This window comes from Cololabis saira, chromosome 20 (assembly GCF_033807715.1).
Source record: "Cololabis saira isolate AMF1-May2022 chromosome 20, fColSai1.1, whole genome shotgun sequence".
NCBI lineage: Eukaryota > Metazoa > Chordata > Actinopteri > Beloniformes > Belonidae > Cololabis > Cololabis saira.
The window spans coordinates 40,170,479-40,184,514 of record NC_084606.1 but is presented as its reverse complement, the minus strand read 5'-3'; positions in this window follow the sequence as shown (position 1 = coordinate 40,184,514).

The following is a 14,036-nucleotide window of genomic DNA, read 5'->3' as shown; positions in this document are numbered from 1 at the left end:
AAACAAAAACAAAATCACTGGGTTTGTATGTGTATATGTATGTATGTGTATGTGTATGTATGCATATATATATATATATATATATATATATATATATATATATATATATATATATATATTATATATATAATAATGCACATATGCACGCCTCAGGTTTTTACCGGCATGGTATCAACCATTAATATGTGTGCAGACAAGGTAAAAAAAAAAAAAAAAACATAATTGGGGGAGGGGGTAACTCTCGCACACAACTGGATAGTTTAAAAGCTATCCAGGGCTACCATCGTCACCGTCTCCAGCGGCCCGAAGATTTCAGTTCAGGAAAGTTTAATTGTTATTTTAAACTCTCCCTCCAACCAAGGAAGAGAAAGATGAAAGTTGTTGCAACAGATTAATTGAAGTTATTGTCCTCTATGAGAAAGGAGCTGAAGGAGAAGAGGGGGGGCGAGGATGAAGAATGGAGCCAGAGGGGGCGCGAGGGGGCGGTTCAGAGTCCAGGCAAGCCAGCAGGACATCCTGTTTGAGCTTCCAAATACCATTTCCTCCAATAAAAAGGGGAGACCTTGGAAGTAATCCCCCTGCGAAGAGACACAGAGACATTGATTGTCACCCTGGCACGAGGCCAGGGCGGAGGAGAAAGCTCCTGCTCCTGCTGGCTCTCAGGAGGGCAGTCAAAAAGCACCTCGAGGAAGTCATTAAAGCTCAAGTTGATGAAAAGTCTCTGCTTCCCCTTCATCTCACTTCCCAGACGCGGCCGAAGGCTTGCAGCCAGGAGAAAAAAAATAACACCTTGTACATCTCTGACTCAGGTCTGCGTCATGAGCTCCAAACACGGCCTTTGAGTAACAAATGAGAAAAACTCAATCCATGGATCCGACTAAACACTCTGGCATGATAGCGATGTAAAAGCACCAAAAGGCATAAATAATAATGATATAAAGAAGCACATATGAGTTAAATGCACACTACAATGTCTCATTGAATTCGACAACAGAAGCAATCTTTACAAACACATTTTTTGTTAAGATTCAGTTCCTGACTCTTAACACTTGATATGTGGTTTGCATTCAGCTAAGAATAGAACCTAGGTTTATGAGACAAGTATCCAGCCATCATCTATGGAGCCTCTCCCAGCTCTCTCCAGGGCCACAAACAGAAAAGTCAAATCAGGAACCTTCTTGCTGAGATGCAACAGCTGTTTCCAGCTGTTTCCAGCTGTTTCCAGCTCTGCTCTGTAACTGTCTGACAAGGACTCACACCAAAACATCACAGTGAAAATAAGATTTTAAGCCTTCTGGACGATAACGAGCCCAAAACATTGTGATAATCTGACAAATGCATTAAAAACAGCTGCACTTTTCTTATTTACTCTTACTTTATAAACAGCAATTTATTGTCAGGTTCTCTTCCTTTATTCATTTGTTCACTAAATCCATGTTTGCATCACGGTCCAAGAAAGGTTGATACAGGTGTTATTCACAGTCATGAGCTCAAGGTCGGATTATCATGACCACGGGCCCTGGACACAAACTCGCTATGGGCCCCTACCTACAATAATATCCTACGTGCACAGTGCATGCCCTCCCCAAGCACTCAGTTTGGTCACACAATGGCGCAGAGAATCCACAATCACACCGTGTGATTGTGGATGGCGGAGTGGCAGAGCGCCGGTTGTCTCAGTACAGAGGGGGCGGAGCATTCTCCATGGGCCCTTATGATAGTCATTTTGTTCAACAACACCTCATCCTACCCATCAAACTACATTTATTCTCACTTTTATTGAGCTAAGCCTATAGGCCTATGCTGCAGAAAGCAGAGTAAAGTCACAAACTTGTTCAGAAGCGCACGCACGCACGCACACATAGGCCTGACAGCTGCCAATCACACGCGCTGAAAACTCAGATAGTCACGGACTGACTCAGTTCCATCTTTGATACAGCTTAAATAAAAAATAAAAAACATTACACAATCTACTTAGATAGATATAGACACAGCGGTCTATAACATCATTTCTGAGCTCTATAACAGAGAATAGACTCTAGTCTAGTTGACAACAACACAAAGCTCATTCAAATAGGCAGCTGGTCAAAGCTACCACAACATTCTGATAAATAAATTATTTATGAAGGTTACACTGACTCACCAATGGTAGTTGACTCTTCCATAAAACTTTGAACATGCTTAGTCCTCTTTTAAAGTTTAGCGCTCATGTCCTTCATGGCCGCAAATTTGCAGAGTCGGCAAATTGGCTCTAACTGTTAAGGCTGATTTATGGTTCCGCGTTACACCAACGCAGCGCGTTGCCGCGTACCCTACGCCGGAGGCTCTGCGTCGATTTAACGCGGAACCATAAATCAGGCTTTACATCCAATCAGCGTTGGCTCACGGCACTGATGCGTTCAGGACAGTTGTAAAGTAAGAATTAGCCTACACTGACCGCACAATGCACATTTTATCCTAATTATAGCCTACAATTTACGATTATATATGAACGTATCACACAAAACGGGGCCCTATCATTGGGCCCTATGAGCTTGTAAATTTATTTTAATTTAGACATTAAAAAAAAAAAAATGTTTGAAAGCCGAGGGCCCCCATTGGCTCCAGGGCCCTGGGCACACGCCCACTTTGCCCATGCGGTAATCCGTCTATGCATGAGCTGATGTAATGACATGAACAGCCAAGCTAGCTTCAGTAAAAGCTCTGAGTAAACCTGGTCCATGTGGGAGGAACTGTCCCGCAGTGCAAAACACGTTTGTGGTCCAATGAATCAATATTCCAGATCCTTTTTGGAATAATTAGGCACATGTGCTCCGGACCAACGACACAAAGGCTCGTCCAGACTCTGTGACGGTCGGGGCTTGTCTCTGAGTTCTTGATGAAGCTCATTCAAGCTCTCATGGCGGCAGCATTCATGCAGAAAAAGAGACTTTAGAGCAACACATGTTGGCTGTAGACCAATTCCTTTCCAGGGACATCCAGGTGCAGCCGTGGATCTTTCAGTTATGTAAGATCACGTCCTGCACAGCAGACAAAGACACGCCTGAGCACGAAGACGGTCTGGGTACGGACCTGTCCGGGGTCCTCACCAGCTCACAAGCGATTAATAAAATTGAGAGATTAATTAATTAAGATCTGTAGTTAATTAATCTAATTAATCTCTTTTTTAATCTCACCTAAAAAATGCTGAGAAAAGCCCTCAACTTGAGGTGTTTTCCTTTAAATTAATTACATTATTGTGGCAGATCAAAACATTGATATATAACAAAACAAAAGTGGCTTTATAAAGTCATTTATTTATTTCTTTAACAGACTTGAACAGATTTAGTCCTAGCTGTTTACATCCACTTGGCAATAACATCCCCCAGCCTCTCAGTCGCAGACATGCGCCTGCTGCGCTCCTCTAGTTTAGTTTGAGGAAGAGCGTTGCTGTGGCAACATCGTTGCTGTGGCAACATCTTTGCTGAGGCAACATTGTTGCTGTAGCAACATCGTTGCTGAGTCAACATCATTGCTGAGACAACATCGTTGCTGAGGCAACATCGTTGCTGTGGCAACATCGTTGCTGAGGCAATATCGTTGCTGTGGCAACATCGTTGCTGAGGCAACATCCTTGCTGTGGCAACATCCTTGCTGTGGCAACATCCTTGCTGTGGCAACATCATTACTGAGGCAACATCATTGCTGTAGCAACATCGTTGCTGAGGCAACATTGTTGCTGTGGCAACATCGTTGCTGTGGCAACATCGTTGCTGAGGTAACATCGTTGCTGTGGCAACATCGTTGCTGAGGCAACATCGTTGCAGAGGCAACATCGTTGCTGTGGCAACATCGTTGCTGAGGCAACATCGTTGCTGTGGCAACATCGTTGCTGAGGCAACATCGTTGCTGTGGCAACATCGTTGCTGAGGCAACATCGTTGCTGTGGCAACATCGTTGCTGAGGCAACATCGTTGCTGTGGCAACATCGTTGCTGAGGCAACATCGTTGCTGTGGCAACATCTTTGCTGCTAACGGTTAGCTGCGGCTGTGCTCGTGACCAGGTGCTCGGCGTTTATGTGGTAGCTTAACTTGAGCTGCTTCGGGGTAAGCAAATTCCTTTCCACAAAGACATATCACTCTACCTTTATCAATGGTGCCGTCGGGGCGTTTTAGAAATATAAATTACCCGTTCACTGGACCGACAACTTTCACACCATTTTCCCCTCTCTTCTCCACTACTCACACCCCCCCTGCCCGTCCAGCTACAACGGGAGCCTACCAGCATAACTAACCACGCCCAAACACCGGGACAACCAATCAGTGTCCACTTCAAGGTGGGACTGACCATTGTTTTCCACTCCTAAAAACTTAAGCACAAACACAGATTTTAAAATAAAGGCAACCTGCAAACATAACAAGTAAAATTAGAGATTAAAAAATAGATTAAGCAATTAAAACACATAACACGCTAAATATGCTTGTAATTAATTAATCCCATTTAACGCGCTAATTTGACAGCCCTGGACCAGATGTGTCAAAGTATCAAAGAAAATGGACCTAGCAACCCACCAAGAGCAGCCCGAGTTATGAAAAAGCAAGCGGGTTCTCAGCTGGTTCGCAAGTTGAACAAGTTGTCAACCAGCACCAGCACTGGCCCGGAACCAGCCCTGGAACCGGTCTGGTGGAAAAGGGCTAAGAGTGGCAGCATTGTGTGGGGTAGCTGTTTTCTTTGGTGGGGGGCCGGCCGGTTCATCTGGACTGACAATGCAAGCTGCAGCCAAGTGTATCAAAATCTGGGAGGAGACCCAGCAGCTGTCCAGAAGACAGCTGATCTTGGCCATGCGGCTCACCCTCATGCGCCACACCAACATCGGGGAATCTCTCCCGGCCTATCCCAGCCGGCGCTGGCCATGAACAGGCAAACGGCCCGGACACACCCAGGCATCACTCGTGTACCTGAGAAAAACCATCTCAAGCAGATCACGTGCCCCACACGGAGCCCCTGGGACCCCCCTGGAACCCCCTGGAACCCCCCTGGGACCCTTCTGGGACGCCCCTGGTACCCCCCTGGGCATCCACACGCGGAGCCTCATTTTTGAGACCATTTACATGTCAGCCCCCCCACACACACAATGTTGGCTGGGCTTCAGTCAGACTTGCATCTTAATTTAACCAAACACCACATCACTGTTGTCTTCAAGTACTTCCACTAGGGGAGTTTTGTACCTGCCACTGTTTATGTCATGTTTATGTAAAAATTGCTCGGGGGTCATGTTCTGGTCTCTGGAAAGATCCCAGAGACAACTTAGCAATAGACGCTGTATAAATAAAATTGAATTGAATTGAAAAGTAAAAGTCTCCTTCCAATGTCGTCCAGTAACCATGCTTAATTCCAGTAACCATGCTTAATTCCAGTAACCATGCTTAATTCCAGTAACCATGCTTAATTCCAGTTACCGTCGTTGTGCAGGCCGGATGAATGTGGTAAATGATTCATGGAAGAACTCTCAAATGAGTAATGAAATTACCAAAAGTGGAGGTCATGTGAATCCGCCAACTCGGAGCTCCTTTGATGTTCTCCACACTGTTCACTGCTGTCTCTTCCGTCGGGGTGCTGACAGCAAGATGAAGACCACCAAAGCATCCGAGGCCTGTGTTTGCAAAGGGATTTCAGCCCCCTGACCACTCGACTATTGTCAACAAATTTGCACAGAGCTGCAATAATTCAAAGACACTTATCGTACGCCTTTGGCTTTGCTTGTGTCCCCCATTTCCCCCTGTGGCCAATCGTGTTGACCTTCCTGTCAGCTCCCCTGGGGATTCTGGGTGGTGGCTTGTTCTTACTTCCTCCCTTTACCCCCCCGCTCACAAAATGCATACAACTTAGCCTTTCAAAAATCAGATCAAGTTATGTAAAGGACAAAAGCAAGCAGACTTCAAAAGGGACAGATGAAGGGAGACGCAACTTCTCTAAAACCGGCCTGGCCCCCAGACACCGTGTTGGATTGGATAATTGTTTTCAACTCTCCCTCTCCACCTCCTCCTTGGCCCCCAGGCTCCCTGAGACCCTCCGCACCACTAAAGTGGGTCCAGCCCTGTGGAGCGAATCCCAATCCCAAACCTGGTCTTTGATTTTGGCGGTCTTGGCACTGCTCCTTCTCCCCTTGCTTTGTTCCCCTTGATGGATCTAGGCGGGCCGGCCAACCGTGACTCCTGCCGGCCCACCCCGCCTGTGAGAGGCACCCACACATATACAGACAGACAGACAATACCGGGAGGAAGGGGGGGGGGGGGGCAGGAGGAAGAAATGTCGACAAATGTTCTGAAAGCGTCTGTGACTGAAAGTCTCATCCCTGACGGAGATTACAGGCTCGCTGAGTGTCACTGCTGCTTTCATTGTGTCTGTTCTGATAAGTTAGCCATGTGTGATGGGCAAGGAGGAGAGTCTGGACTGCTGCCTATTCAGCTGCTCTGAACCACCTGCCACCAGATGGACCCAAGTGTGAACTTGAACAAGGAAGAGGGAGGGAAAGAAAAAGAGAAAGAGTTCAATTCCCAGCCCTCCTGCTGGCAGAGGCCTCATTTCCCCTGTAACTGTGTTATCAAATGCAATTTTATATCTGCTCTCTGGTGTGGCGGTGCTGCTGAAAGGTTTTACTTATTGTGGTGTCACAGCTAATAGCATGAGAACATGTCATTTTTTTCAACAGTTCTTCTCACCACTGTAGCGTTGAAACTAAGAGGAATCTCGGATCATTCCTGGCTCCAGAGCAGCTCAGACATGGTGGAGTGTTGGGTGGAAACGGCTCTCCGCAGCATCTCTGGACCTGTGGCGGGTTTAGCTTCATGTTCAGGATCATTGTCCCGCTGCAGCACTTCCTCCTGTCCTCCATCCTCCACGTGCTGCGCAGGCAGTGATGCTCCGCGGCAAACGGCTTCAGACATCTTCCCTCTCCAGTGTTGGACGTAGGGTGGACTCATGTTTCCAGTTCCAGTGACCTCTTCAAGCCTTTAAATCTTCCTCGTGGTCTCGACTTCACCTCACACAGGATTCGGCATTGTGTCTTTGAAGTGATCCAGACTGGGTTCCCACAACTAAACCGCCTCCACCGGACAGTTGGTCTTATTGTGCACAGATGGATGTCTGAAAACGCACATCTTAAGAGACGACGGTTCATATCAGCAGCTGCTTCCTATCAACAAGCATAAAGTGTTTGTCTTTTATTAACCAACCTCTAAACTCATTTACTCATCCTACTGACTCAAATGTTTCAGAAACATGTCCGTGAGGACTCACTTTTTGTTCCCCAACATTTTGAATGTTTAATGAATATGTTCAATAATGACGATTGCATGTGTGCTACCATCACACACACAATTACAATTACATTATTTTCTGACTTAGAACAAAGACAGATTAAAGTTTATGGTAAATTATTGAAATCAGAGTGCCTGTTTTTACATCTCACAAGACTCACAAAGACTTCATAATACTAAGGGGGTGAATATACTTGCTGTTCAGAATGCGTATGCATCATGGCTGCCACGCGGATCCTGCGCTCGTTTCACGCGTCGACATGCATGTTCTCCAAAAGACAGGGAACGCGTAGCGACCTGCAGTTCTGGCTCCGGCCACGAGTGGTCCTGGTCCTGGTCCGAGCACCAGCTGACCACAGTGACCAGACTCGGAGCTCGGAAACTTGGGTCTGTTCTGAGGAGGCTGAGCAGCTGTTATCCTCACAGTTATGATGACATCACTGCTGCACAGAGACAAACATGCGGGTCAGAACAGCGGTGGCAGATCAACACAGTCCTGGTGCAGACCATAGACATGTATCCTCCTCCTCCCATGGAGCTGCTGCGATACGTCAACGTCGCCGCCATATTGGATGTTCAAGACTGCGCTGTAAACTAATACAAGTAAATTGACTTATTTTCATACAGCACCACTCAGTCTCGTCACCCAGTCTGCTCTTAAGCTTGCCTCCCACAAGCTGTGGCGTCGGATTATTTTCTCCAGCTTAGAGCCCTGTATGCTGCCCGTTTTCCTGGTCTTCCATGGTCTCCTGTTCGTGGGCCTTCCCTTCCTGGGTCCTTGGGATTACTTTTTCCAGCCGTGTGTTTCCCTCCGGTCTGCGCCTTTTGTTTGGATTTTCCAGCCGTGAGTTTCCCTCCGGTCTGCGCCTTTTGTTTGGATTTTCCAGCCGTGAGTTTCCCTCCAGTCTGCGCCTTTTGTTTGGATCTTCCAGTCGTGAGTTTCCCTCCGGTCTGCGCCTTTTTGTTTGGATCTTCCAGCCGTGAGCTTCCCTCCGGTCTGCGCTTTTAGTTGGACTTTCCAGCCGCGGTTTTTCGGTCTGTGATTTTGTGTTTGCATTCCTTCCCTCCTGTGGAGCGCCTTTTGTTAATAATAATAATAATAATAATACATTTTATTTATATAGCGCTTTTCAGGGCACTCAAAGACGCTTTACATTAAAACAAAACACATAATACAATTTACAATTACACAGGACAGTACATAAGGACACAACATGAGACAGGACATTAATCACACATTAAAAGCAGTTCTGTAAAGGTGGGTTTTGAGATGGGATTTGAATGCTGGGAGGTCTGTACAGTCACGGATGTTTTTGGGGAGGGAGTTCCAGAGGGTGGGTGCAGCGATGGAGAAGGCCCTGTCGCCCCAGGTCCGGTGCTTGGTTCTGACAGGAAGGGACAGGAGGTTGGCGTCAGAGGAGCGGAGGCTGCGGGAGGGAGTGTAGCGGTGGAGCAGGTCGGTGAGGTAGCAGGGGGCCTGGTTGTGGAGGGCTTTGTGGGTGAGGAGAAGGATTTTGAAGTGGATCCGTTGAGGGATGGGGAGCCAGTGGAGCTTCTGGAGGACTGGGGTGATGTGGTCTCTGGAGCGGGTGTGGGTGAGCAGGCGGGCGGCAGAGTTTTGAATGTATTGGAGTTTATTGAGGACCTTGGAAGTTGAACCGTAGAGGATGCTGTTGCAGTAGTCGAGTCTTGAGGTGATGAAGGCGTGGATCAAGGTTTCAACGGTAGAGAAGGAGAGTGATCGACGGAGACGGGCAATATTTTTGAGGTGGAAGAAAGCAGTCCTTGTGATGTGGTTGACATGGTTTTGGAAGGAGAGGTTGTTGTCCAGGATAACTCCGAGGTTGCGGATGTGAGTGGAGGGAGACAGAATGGAGTTGTCCATGGTGAGGGTGAAGTTGTGAGCGGTTTTGGTGAGGGATTTTGGGCCAATGATGAGCATGTCCGATTTGTTGTAGTTGAGTTGGAGGAAGTTCGAGTGCATCCATGATTTGATTTCAGCGAGGCAGTTGGTCAGGGTAGAGTGGGTTGCAGAGGTGAGGGATTTGGTGGAGATGTACAGTTGGACGTCGTCGGCGTAGCAGTGGAAGTGGAGGTGGTGGCGGCGGATGATGTTGCCAAGGGGGAGCATGTAGAGGATGAAGAGTAGAGGACCAAGCACCGAACCCTGGGGGACGCCTTGTGACAGAGGGGCAGTGGAGGAGGAGCAGTTGTTGATGCTGATGAATTGATGTCTGTTGGTGAGATAGGATTTTAACCAGGAGAGGGCGGATCCGGTGATGTAGAGAGATGATTCCAGGCGGGAAAGGAGGATGGTGTGACTGATGGTGTCGAAGGCTGCTGTGAGGTCCAGGAGAAGGAGAATGCTGAGGTTGCCGGAGTCGGAGGAGAGAAGGAGGTCATTGGTGACTTTGATGAGGGCTGTTTCTGTGCTGTGACGTGAGCGGAAACCAGATTGAAATGTTTCAAACAGATCATTGGAGGTGAGGTGGGTCTTGAGCTGAGTGGCGACGGCACGTTCCAGAATTTTTGACAGGAAAGGGAGGTTGGAAATGGGCCGGAAGTTGTTCATGGTGTCAGGGTTGAGTCCAGGTTTTTTGAGGATGGGGGTGACAGCTGCCAGTTTGAGGGTGTCCGGGACTGATCCAGAGCTGAAGGAGGAGTTGACGATGTTGATGATGAGTGGGGAGATGGCTGGGAGACAGTTTTTTATAAATGTGGATGGGATGGGGTCCAGAGCACAGGAAGAGGTTTTCATGCCCATCATGACTGTAGAAAGAGACGCTGAAGATATGGGAGAGAAGTGAGACAGGGGCTGAGAGGTGGAGGGGGGGGAAACAGGTGGGGAGGTGGAGGGGGTGGAGGAGGTGGTCAGGTTACTGTAGATGGTCTGGATTTTGGATTGAAAAAATGAGAGGAAGTCGTTGCACTTAGAGACTGTGAAGGAGTTGGAGATGTTGTCACTGGGTTTGAGAAGTTTGTTGATTGTGGAGAAGAGAGCCTTTGGGTTGGAGGAGTCGGAATGGATGATGTTGGAGAAGTAGGTGGAGCGAGCTGAGTTGAGGGCATCCTTGTATTGGTGGAGATGATCAGTGTAGGCGAGTTGATGAACAGTTAATCCAGATTTCTTGCAGAGTCGCTCGAGTTGACGTTTACGGGATTTCAGTTTGCGGAGTTCAGGGGTGTACCAGGGTGCTGAGCGTGCGAAAGAGACTGTTTTGGTTTTGATGGGAGCCAGTTGATCAAGACAGGAGGAGAGTGTATGATTGTAGTAATCCACGAGGTCCGAGGGGTTGTCGGGTGACGGGGGAGGGGAGGCAGACATCTGAGTGGCAAGAGAGGCTGAGAGGGCAGAGGGGGAGATGGATCTGATGTTGCGGAAGGATATTTTGCGTGCTTCTTTGGGAGTGGGGATGGGGATGTTGATGTCCATGGTGATTGCCAGGTGATCAGACACGTGGAGGTTGAGGCTGGAGAGCTGATTTATGGTGAGGCCGGTGGAGCAGACGAGATCGAGGGTGTGGCCGCGGGCGTGAGTGGGGAAGTCGACGTGTTGAGTGAAGTTGAGGCAGTGTAGCAGGTCCAGGAATTCAGCAGCAGGTTTACAGTTTGCATCGTTGATGTGGAAGTTGAAGTCACCCAGGAGGAGAACAGAGGGAGAGATGGAGCAGAGCTGGGTCAGAAAATCCGAGAGATCCGAGAGAAAGGAGGGGTTTGGTTTGGGGGAGCGATAAATGACGGCGGTGACAAGAGGAGTGGGGCCAGGTAGTTTGAAGGCAGTGTGTTCAAATGACGGAATGACAGGAATGGGGATGGAGGTTGCTTTAATGTCCTTTCTGTATATTGCTGCAACACCGCCCCCCCGCCCCTCAGCACGAGCTTGTTCCATGTAGGTGAAGTTGGGGGGAGTGGCCTGATTTAGTGAGAAATAGTCCAGGGGTTTGTGCCAGGTTTCTGTTAGACAGAGGAAATCCAGATTATTGTCCGTTATAAATTCATTCAGCAGCAGGCTTTTGTTGTTGAGTGAGCGGGTGTTGAACAGAGCCAGTTTCAGGTGGTGTTGCTTTGTGATTGGCTGAGAGGACTGAGGAAGTGGACGGAGATTGGACAGATTCTGTTTGTTGTGATGACGTAACGAAGTTGCGGGACGGCAGGAGGACCAGAAGGAAGGAATGGAGTTTGGCGACGTGAAGTTGTATGAAAACATGCGTCCTGAGCGGCTGTGTGGAGGATGGTTTTGCCAGAGTGGACCAGGCGTCGGACGCGGGTGGTGGGCCGCGGCGGAGTGGAGCGGCGGCATGGTCCCGGTGGAGCGCGGTAGCTGGAAGCTAACGAGAGCTAGCGTCGAGGAGCCGAGGGTCCGGGTGTAGAGGAGCAACGAGAACCCCAGGAATATCCACAGGATTAGCCACAGCATGCTACATCCAGCAGGTAAGCTTGTTGAGGTGGAGATGGTGGTGGCTGAGGACGGAAAACAGCGGTGACCAGTAACGAGTAATGGCAGAGTAGCGAGCAGCTAGCTAGTTGCTTTAGCCGGTGGTTCAGAGCAAAACTTACTCGCGAGGGCTCCAAGAGGAGCCCACAGCGGAGAGAAGACACAGACAGTTGCGGTGTACACGGGAGAAGTAAAAGTTGTATCAAAACTTACCGGCAGAGGCCCAAATACTGGGCCTGCTGCGTTGGAAATGCTTCGGTAAGTTTGACGTGAGCGGGTGCCAGGGATACACAGACCACGGTTCTGCTGCGGAGTCAGGAGGACCAGAGGTTCTGCTGCGGTGTCAGGAGGACCGAGGTTAAATAAACTTTATTATACCTGAACCTTGCTCGTGTTGTCCTGCATTTGGGTCCGCCCTCCTTCCCTCGAGCCTAACACTAATATACTTGGGAAACAGTTAGGCACCAAATATAATATATTTAATTTTCTCAGATGGCAAAAATAAGAACTTTATTGATCCCACATAGGAGTAATTCATTTTCTATCAGCTATAGAGAACAAGGTGGTGCTGAAAAACAATATTGCAACAAAAAAAACAACCAAAAAAAAAAAAAAAAATTCAGATTTTTTCAGTTATTTTATTGTCTGAAAAATGGTTCAAATATGTTATTTGAATTTTCTTTTTGTTTTGTTGACAAGAAAATATGTTTCTCTATTTTTCTTATTTTTGTGAGGGGGGATATATATTGTTTTTCTGCACTACCTTGTTCTCTATAGCTGATATAACATGAATTACTCCTATGTGGGATCAATAAAGTTCTTATTTTTGCCATCTGAGAAAATTAAATATATTATATTTGGTGCCTAACTGTTTCCCAAGTATATTAGTGTGTGTGTGTGTGTGTGTGTGTGAATGAATAAATGAGACGTACAACGTAAATTTCTTTGTAGAAAGGCGCTTTATGAAAATAAGTCCATTTACTTGTATTAGTTTACAGCGCAGTCTTGCCACATCCAATATGGTGGCGACGTTGACGTATCGCAGCAGCGGGCAAGAACACCCGATGGGGCGTCTACGTTTATATGTCTATGGTGCAGACAGACTCATGCTCGTTGTGTCCGTGCTCGTGGGAAGATGCAGGTCAAACACAGCGGTGGTGCTGTTGGACTGGTGGGGTGTTTTGCCCACCGATCAAATGTTTGAGCTGCACTCAGAGGTTCTTCAGTCAACGCTCCACTGACACCAACTTTGCTCCAGATATTTCGGTAAATTAATCTGACCACATGCGCGTGCTGCTCCACCTGGCTGCTGCAGCTCGTCCCGTCAGGTAGAAGGATGACAGCCTGCTCTATGCTGCCGTCTGTCTGGTTTGGAGCTGAATCAGCGGGACAATCCCATGTAACAAGTCCTCAAACGAAACCGAGGACATGCAGAAATATCGCCGCTGTTTCTCATCAGTTGCTGCATCGGCTGGACGAACGAGCTCCAGTCTCCCGGCAGCTCTGGTTGAACGGCCCGACAAACCGACATCACAAGAAAAGCAGAGCAGTGATCTCCTCTCCATCTGTGTTGCTGTCTTATTTATTTATCTTTATTCCACCAGCTGGTTTATTAAACTACTACCAAATATTTTATTACTTTTCTGGCTCTGCTTACTGCCCCCAATTGGTCACCACCGGTACAACGCTCTCCTCGAAAAACTCCCCTTTAGGAGGGAAGAAACCTGGACCTGGACCTGGACCAGGACCAGGACCTGGACCAGGCTCATAAGGGGGGACCCTCCTGCCGAGGGCCAGACTGGGGGAGTCGGGGACGTCAACAGCACAGCAGGCAGGTGGAAGCAGCAACGGGATGACCGGGGGTGGGGACAGCAGGCAGGTGGAAGCAGCAACGGGATGACCGGGGGTGGGGACAGCAGGCAGGTGGAAGCAGCTACGGGATGACCGGGGGTGGGGACCGCAGGCAGGTGGAAGCAGCTACGGGATGACCGGGGGTGGGGACCGCAGGCAGGTGGAAGCAGCAGAGGGATGACCGGGGGTGGGGACCGCAGGCAGGTGGAAGCAGCAGAGGGATGACCGGGGGTGGGGACCACAGGCAGGTGGAAGCAGCAGCGGGATGACCGGGGGTGGGGACCGCAGGCCAGCATGCAGCTCCCGAAGCTCCGGCCCAATCAGCAAGCCCCAGGTTAAGTTCAGGGTCGGGGAAAGGTGGAGAAGGGGCAGGGCCAGGGTCTCGTGTCCCTGTGGACGGTCCACGTGTGGACTCCACGATGGGGGGCTCCTGAGTGGGTCATTCTGGTGG